We start from the raw sequence: 9,133 nt of genomic DNA on the forward strand, positions 1-9,133 counted from the left end.
TGCCATGATTGGCTATAAAAGGAGCTTCCCTGAATTGCTCAGTCATTCACAGGCAAAGATGGGGCGAGGTTCACCTCTTTGTGAACAGGTACGTGAGAAAATAGTTGAACAGTTTAAGGACAATGTTCCTCAACGTACAATTGCAAGGAATTTAGGGATTTCATCATCTCCGGTCAACAATATCGTCAAAAGGTTCAGAGAATCTGGAGAAATCACTGCATGTAAGCGGAAAGGCCGAAAACCATCATTGAATGCCCGTGACCTTCGATCCCTCAGGCAGCACTGCATCAAAAAAACGACATAAATGTGTAAAGGATATAACCACGTGGGCTCAGGAACACTTCAGAAAACCAATGTCACTAAATACAGTTCGGCGCTACATCCGTAAGTGCAACTTGAAACTCTACTATGTAAAGCAAAAGCCATTTATCAACAACACCCGGAAACGGCGCCGGCTTCTCTGGGCCCGATCTTATCTAAGATGGACTGAAGCAAAGTGGAAAAGATTTCCGTGGTCCGACGAGTCCACATTTCAAATTTCAAATATCTTGTCTTTGTAGCGTATTCAATTAAATATAGGTTTAACATGATTTGCAACTCGTTGTATTCTGTTTTTATTTATTTTTAACACAATGTCCTAACTTCATTGGAATTGGGGTTGTACAAAATCCACCCAAAAAAAACACACATAAAAAAACTAAAATAAAGTTTTTTATTATTAGAAAACATTAAAGGTGGAAAACCTTAGACCACGGGTGTCCAAACTACAGCCAGGCCCACCATTCATTTTTTAGTGGCCCACCTGCATTTACAAAAAAATAACATTTGAAACAGCCCACAAAGCTATTGGGTGTGGGTGTTGAAAAACTGAGCAGGTTGCAACACCCACATCCCCCATGGGTGGGACGCCCCTGACAACTACTACCAATAATAATAATACATTGGTTTTATATAGTTTTTTTAGATATTCAAAGAAACTATTTACAACAAAAACTGTAACAGAATTTCACTTTATAATGCCTCGTGAATAAAGGTAATTCAGTTTCAGAAGCCAAAAATGCTTTCCTCCACTTTCTGCTCTGTCTCAAGGCCGGATTTGCGAACATATCACAGTCATGATTATGAATTTGCCTCAAGTAAACACTGATTTAAAGATTGTCAATTTAGTACAGATTGCAAAATGTTTTTGGTCTCAATAAGGAGATCTGCTCAGGGTATGAGCAGATCTATTCTAATGGGATACAGAGCGGCTGGCCACCCCAAAATCCAAAACTATTTACCTAATCACCTTTCACGGACAGCTGTGATGTAGCAGTTTCTCAAAATAACTAGTGATGCACCAAAATGAAAATTCTAGACCGAAACCGAAAACCGTAACTGGAAAGGCCAAAAGCCGAAACATCGAAGGATATTATCAATCGATCAATGAATCAAACTTTATTTGTAAGCGGTTTTCATCCAAAAAATACAACACAAAGCGCTTTAAATCAATTAAAATATAAAAACAAATCATTCCAACCAATTATTAATTATAAAACCATGCCAATTATTAGTAAAATTGCATTAATGGCTGCAGAGCTGCCAACCAATGGAAATTCACTTCCAGAACACTCTGAATTTCCAGACTTTTAAAATTATGGCAAGAACATTACCGTGGGACAGTTATTGCAGTATATTATGTTATACGAGTAAAAACAAACAAACGCATACAGTTCAATATCCCAACGTGATCATTACTCTATACTCATAATCGTTAACAAATTATAGTTATGATTTGATTATAATACGGATTTATTGCATCACCGTAGCGGATGCATTTGGAGCCAAATGTCTTCTCTTGCATGCGCTTTTTGTATTTCCTATATCAACTATTGCTGCTGAAATGATACAAATTTCCCCATTGTGGAACTAATAAAGGTTATCTTATACCATAAAGATTTATTATATCAATGTACTTTTAAATTATAGGGTCATTTTCTCAAGTGACGTAGCAGCGGTGACGTACTAATTGGTTTCCGGCTTCCGGTCCCTGTGTTTATGCAGCTGTCTAGCGTTATGGTGTACTTATCTAAAAGTGTAGTATATTCGCTGTTATGGAGGCGCTGATGATGGACTTATGCCGCATTGACAACGGACACGAGGTGCACGTTCACCTCCGCGGTTTGTCATCGTATTTAGCCGCATTGGCTGGTAGCTGGTAGGTAGCTGGGGCGGCGCTAAATAGCCTGCAATAAGTATTCCACCCCCGAGCAGGAGAAACCAGAGAGCTTGGGCAACAATAAAGACGCTCCGTTCGGGCTGGTAGCCGCTAGCATGATGATGGAAAAGCCACACAGTTCCCATAATTCATTGCGACATACAAATTTGAATGATTACAGTAAAAAAAGATGTTCATCTTTGATATTAGATGATATTATATTAGTCTAATGGCGGCACAGTGCATGACTGGTGAGCACGTCCGCCTCACAGTTGTGAGAACCTAGGTTCAAATCTGCTCTCTCCTGCATGGAGTTTGCATGTTCTCCCCGTGCCTGTGTGGATTTTCTCTGGGTAATCTGGTTTCCTCCACATCCCCAAAACATGCATGGTAGGTTAACTGAAGATTATACATTGTCCGTAGGTCTAAATGATTGCTTGTCTATATGTGCCCTGCAATTGGCTGACGACCAGTTCAGAGTGTACCCCGCCTCTCGCCCAGAGTCAGCTGGGATTGGCTCCAGCACGCCCACCACCCTAGTGAGGATAAGCGGTATGGACAATGGATGGATGGATGTTTACTCTAATGTGTAAACACTCGCGCACCTGTTGTTATCAACATAATATTGAGAAACTATAAATGAAATTCAACAAAAATACAGTGAACTGCCAAAGTGGCAAAAGTGGTGCAAAATGGAGTTAAACCAAATATTTTCTGGAAAATATGCCTCAAAAGTCAAATGAAACCTGGAGCTCCAAACCATGTGTGATGTCATATGAGACTTCAGCAGTAACGCTCTTCTTCATTACTTAGTGTATTAGGTAACTAACAATGTGAATTGCGGTGAATGTCCAAACGAACGTTTGCCCCCCAAAAGTGATACGAATGGAAATTACGAATGCTATCATACCAAACTGATCTAAACACCTTCAAAGAATAAACTATTTCATCCACGTTTTAACTCAATCCGTCTGAAATGCATGATCAGATCATGAAATCAGCTTCCCAGGTGCATACGGCATTATTTCCATCCAATCAGGAGTAGATGACACGCTTGTATCCCTTTTGTGAAAAATTCAATCAAGGATAACGTTAGGTTGATAAAGCAGCTTATTGTTGGCGGGTATAAGCCCACTATTCCCTCAGTCTGTCTGCCTCTGTCTGCCATGGGGGCACAGTGTACAGACAGTGTGTATGGAGGAGCAGAACAATGGAGAAGCAAGCCTGAAACCCCTCCGAGTTTATCTGCGACACCCTAAGTCAATTCAGGTAATTTTTTGTTCACCAAGCTGAACAGATAAAATACGATTTGGATGCAGAGGGGTGGTGGGAAAAGGAGAGACTAGGCTTACAAAAGCATTACATAAGAGAATTGCTAAAGCAGCAGATTAGCAGCACAGTGGGGGTTGAAGTTAAAATCCATATTTTTTAAATTGACAACAGGACAGAAATCTCTCTCGGAATCCACTTTGAAGTAGGATCACGTCGGCGCATCATTCATCACACTCACCGGCTAAACCATTAGGTACATCTGCATTGCTAAAGTCCAATACAGGAACTGTATCGAATATTCTTTGCAGTGGTATGCATCATGGCATACTAGCAACCCTAACTAAAGTAATAAATCCATCCATCCATTATCTGAGCCGCTTATCCTCGCAAACAAAATATAAAAACATACTGCATCGCTGACTTTGTCAATTAAAATCAAGTCAGGCAGCTCTTCTATTGGGTTTTATTAGATTATGCATATATACATAATTGTGTCTGCTGAGTACACCTTAATTGCCAAGGCAATTCTCCCAAAGGGGGTAAGATGAGCAAAATAAGCCCCGAATCAAAAGCAATACAGAAAATGCCCAAAACGAATTTCCAGGGTTACAAGGATTTGAAACACTAGCCATAGTCCATGTTGCAGAGTCATGCAGGAAGGCATTCAATCATGTCCGAACTTAAATATTGTGAAATGTCCATTAATAAAAGCTGCAGCAAGTGAGAGCAAAAAATAAAAGAAGAGAAAAAGACAATCTAAACTGAATGGTCACACAGTTCCTCAATCATGTTTAGCACTATTTCTGTCTTGCATACAGGTTTAAGCAATTGTCAATGAGCTAAAATAGCTACGGTGCGATAGACCAGAGATAAATATGAATCGATCGTGAAGGTCGAAGAAAAATATTGCAAGCGCCAATGAAGAAATGCTTCAAAAACGATTTCCCGAGATGTGTATCAATCCTTTCATTTGTGTCATCTTTAACGGTGCTGAAGGTTCACTGAGGTCAAGCACATAACGTACAGAGCTGTTATGGTCACGCTCTCAACATTACACTGTGCTGCTCTCAAGTCATGCAGGTGAATGCACACACGCAGCCCTGCTGCAAAAAATCAGGAGTCAGAAACAGTGGCAAAGGCAATGGTACTACACAACCTAGCCACAGCCAGTAACAAGTGGTTCATTAGGTTTCAGAAGCTCGTGTTGCTAACCGGCTGTTCAATCATTTCTTTATCAGTATAAGCAAAGCAACTTTTGTTCCAAAAGTTTGAAATGTATCTAACCCCTGTGCTTTTGTAATAGTGAACAGAGAGGAGGATCACTGTAAGCGCCTGAAAGTTATTATTTCTCCAATATTATTATGATTGGGAAGGGACTGCATATAGCAGTCACTTATCACATTTAATTTATCATCTTAAATGTTACTGCAACATTTCATGCATGTTGAGTGAAATTTGGGGGCAACTGTGACTCAGGTGGCAGAGCGAACTCACCGAAGGGTTGGCAGTTCGAATCCCGACTGACTGTCTGCTGTCGATGTGTCCTTGGGCAAGACACTGAACCTTAAATTGCCTCCGTGTTGTCAATGTGAAAGACAAACTGCTCTCAATTGCCTGACTTGGTTAAACAAAGGAAATTAGATTCATCGTTGGCAAACTATATTAAACTTGTCAATATTAAGTCATTCTTTTGAATTGACCGAACAGGTACCAGCAAATCAAAGGCTGACTAAATTAAAAACAACTTACATCGTAGAAACTCCTTTCAATGAATCATCCCTTCCAACTTTTCCATACGGCGGCCCATTCTGAGCTAACCGCCAACTTTGTGTCTCAAAGCACCACCAAGGGCCTTCACGAGCACACCCCAGCACAGCTGACTAAATTGCTCTGGAGTTCATGTCGGATGGTGCAAGGTGCCGCAGCCTGATAAGACCAAAAGCCAAAGTTTTGCATAAGGAGCCAAACTAGGAACCGTTACGTAACGAGCACCACTGGCCGTCCATTATCGAACGGCATTGTTCGGAGAGAGGCAGGGACGTGCAGGTGATGGCGGCGGCCGCGAATCCCTCTCAGATCCCGAGAGCCTAACCCGTGGACATGAAAGCACAACGTCACAAGTTAGGGTCTCAGGGACGGAGAGAGACACATCTCCACATGGACTACACGTCCTCTAAAGCCCCTCACACTGCCGCTCTCCTCCCGCTTTTTTAGCCAACTGAAACTAGTTGTGAAGTCAAATGAGGACGGAGTGGCGAAGCAATGCTGACTCTCGCATGCGCCAATAAAAGGCTTGCAGTTTTGCCAATTACGCTGGCGCATACATTTTTGTATCCAGATAAATTACGCCCAGTGATTGCCAACTTCGCTGTCCCTGTATACAACGTTGTCATTGTGAGCATATACAGTAGCAAGTGCAACAACCGCCTGCCAGACACACCATTGGCCTGAATACCCCCCCTCCTTCTAACACTTTCACTCTCTGTCCCTCCCCTTTCCCCTCCTCAGCTGAACAATACAGCACTTTAAAAATGCCTCCTTCCTTCCATCAGGTACCGAGTCTGCTGCTGCTGCAACAGCATACCAAAGATCTTCTACTTATTCTATAAGATTGGAATCAAACGATGTTAAGTGATGTGGATGACAAAAGCCTGAAACGATTCCCGGAAGCGAGAGCTCGAAATCGGATTGCACAATCTCCCAAATATAGCAGAGTATCTGCCTGGCATGTTTAACACCGCTGCTAAACCTTTCAACGCATGCTCCATCAGCGCTTCTTCAGCGAGGTTCTGAGGCACTGCTAAGCACAGGCAAGCCAGATCACAGAGCTCTAGGGTTCCATCATGCAACCACAATCTTCTAAAGCACAGGAAACAGATGGGAAGCTGATATGGAAGTGGCGAGGAAGAGTGTTCTTCCCGTAGTCACTCACCTGCTTTTGAAACGGGCGGTTGCTGCTTTTTCGTCTCCTAGCTCACTTTCCTGCTCAGAAGAGGAAGAAGAAAAACAGGCAAAGAGAGAAAGCTCAGATTTAAAGTTAAAGCAGCACACCAAGGAGATTCCAGGTAGCATCGACAGAAGATTTTGTTTGAGTAATAATGACTTCACCAAAAGCAGAACCATTCGTTTCAAGCAAACTGCTCACAGTCAGAGAGTGATGGCAGAAGCAAGAAAGAGAGATGGGTGGTAGACCGAGTCGGAATGAACCATGTGTACACTCTCTCTCTCTCTCTCTCCTCCCGCTATCGTTGGTGCCTCTCTCTCTCTCTCTCTCTCTCTCTCTCGCTTTCTGTCTCTCTCTTCTTTCTCTCTCTCTCGCTCTCTCACTCACACACGAAAAGGGAGAGAGGGAGACTAAGCGATGTAATTCCTCTTTCTGGAAAATAGATGGAAGTGATACACAAGCGCAAGATGTTGAGAAGGGGGAGTTTGAATGGCTGAGTATCAAGCAACAGCATGAGCGCTTGCAGCCGGGCGGGTGCACAGGACCAGTGAAGCATACCAGTATGCAGCCTCACTCACTGAGCGGACGCACACACACATACACACACACACACACACACACACACACTCTTTTACCTTCCTTGCACCAGCGCCTAATTTTGTGTCTGAACTTGAACGTCTTAAGGCAGGTTGGACAGACACACACACACACACACACACACACACACACACACACACACACGTCAATAAGTACACAAATCTCTTGTCCAGCTTGGATTTTGCTCTTCCTCATCCCTTTCTCTCATTGTTTTGTTTTTTTCTCTTTTTTCGATCAGAAGTGGAAAAGAAAGACGACAGGGGGAAAAAAGCTCCTGGACAAATCCTCCCCTTTTTCATAACTAGTACTGTATTTGTCTTTAGAATCCGCCCGTCATAATTTTCCTCTTCACATTTATTGGCAAGGAGATGAAACATTAAAAAACAGAGAGAAAGGGAGAAGCAATATCATCCATTGATTTGCCCCACAGCTGTAATCAGTTCCAGCTAGAGGCCCACTCTTTCTTCCCTATCAGATGAGCGAGGGAAAGAGGTAAGGTGAGAGAGAGAAGGAGAAGGGGGTGGACCTTGACTTGTTTTTTTTCCCCACCTTACCATTGTCAGTTTTGCACCCTTGAAGGAAATCCCCTGCTCCCTTTTGCAAACACGATTTGTTTCTTTTTCTTTCTTTCCTACATTCCGTCTTTCTTTTCATTCTTCCGTGGGCCGACATCAATCCCATTATCCCTTCAGAGAGTGAGGGAGAGGGCCGCAGAAACATTGCTACATGATGTGCTTTGGCTTATAGAGGCTACATATAATCTCCACTGGCTCCCCCAGGCTTTGGTGTGAAGAGAGAGAGAGACAGAGAGAGGGAAATGAAGAGAGGAAGGAGAGAAAGAGGAGAGAGGATGGGGGAGGGACAGATGGAGCAGAAAGGGAGAGTAGCGACACGCAACCAACTGTAGCCTTAAATCAGTGACGGAGGCAAAGAGAGACTTTGGAGCAGAGGGGGGTAAAGTCATGAAGACAAGGGTTACCCCCCTTTGAAAACCAATCGTCAACTGATGTGTGTGGGGGGCGGGGAGGGGCTATTTGGGAACCCCCCTCTCCCAGGTGGATGTTCGCCCCCCCCTTGCACGCCACTGAGATCACACTGCCCTTTTTCTATTCTTCTCGTCCTCCCTGCCTGGCTGCCTGACCGACTGGGTGTGTCTGCATCCGAGCTCATCTTGAAGCCTCTTGGACCGGAGGTCCACATAGGGCGCTGTCCTCTTCAGGCAGCTGCATTTAAGTACAGAAAATCGCATCTTGATCGACGGCACGCCCCCTACACTCTCATGCTAAAACTCACTGACGTTGCCAGTTTGAAAATCACCCTGGCCGCTGACACATATTTGCGTGCGCTTGCTCACACACACAGGTAAATAGAGACAGATAGCGGAAGAGTGAGAGAAGACAGCTACTCTCATTTATCACTTGCTTTGTGTCCAAATAGAGCACGTCTTGGGTGGCATGCTAATATTAGCAGCTTTGATGGTAAGAGCCTGCAGCAAACAGACGAAGTGTCACACATGCCTGCGTACGCACAAACACACATACATTTTGTATTCTATGATGCATTGCATCTACATTCTTACAGCCAGTGATGTCGAAATTCAATTTGGTTGTAAATTCAGATAGAGAAATGTATTTTCTATTCTTGCTGTTTGAGTCACAAAAGGAACAATTCCCCCTGCACCAAATTCTAACCGGACAGAGTCCTGTCTGTCTGGTCTTAGTGGACAAAAACACAAACATGAAAACTGTACGACACTCCACAATTCTTTAGTTACCAGTTCAACCTTGGAAGATGGCTTCTCACTGCTGAGTGCTCTTCTACATTTACTGTAGATGTGTTTGACTTTGTGCGAAATTGCAGCAAAATGTAAATGATTGCTCCTCTTTTCCCTTATTTCCACGAGTTCATCTTTCATCCTGTTAACTAATATAAAAGCAGAAGCAACCATTCAGTAACACGTTCTCACATCAGCTGCATTCAGGTAACTGAAGACGAGTCACAATTGATTTACTGATTTCATTTCAGTCCTGCCTAAGCATTTGTTATCTGCTGCTGATGCCAGGGATCAGTCGGCCAGGCCAAATAGCACATCAGCGGAGACCCAGTTCTGTCACGACATCCCA

Source organism: Phycodurus eques, chromosome 7 (assembly GCF_024500275.1).
Source record: "Phycodurus eques isolate BA_2022a chromosome 7, UOR_Pequ_1.1, whole genome shotgun sequence".
NCBI classification, from domain to species: Eukaryota; Metazoa; Chordata; class Actinopteri; order Syngnathiformes; family Syngnathidae; genus Phycodurus; species Phycodurus eques.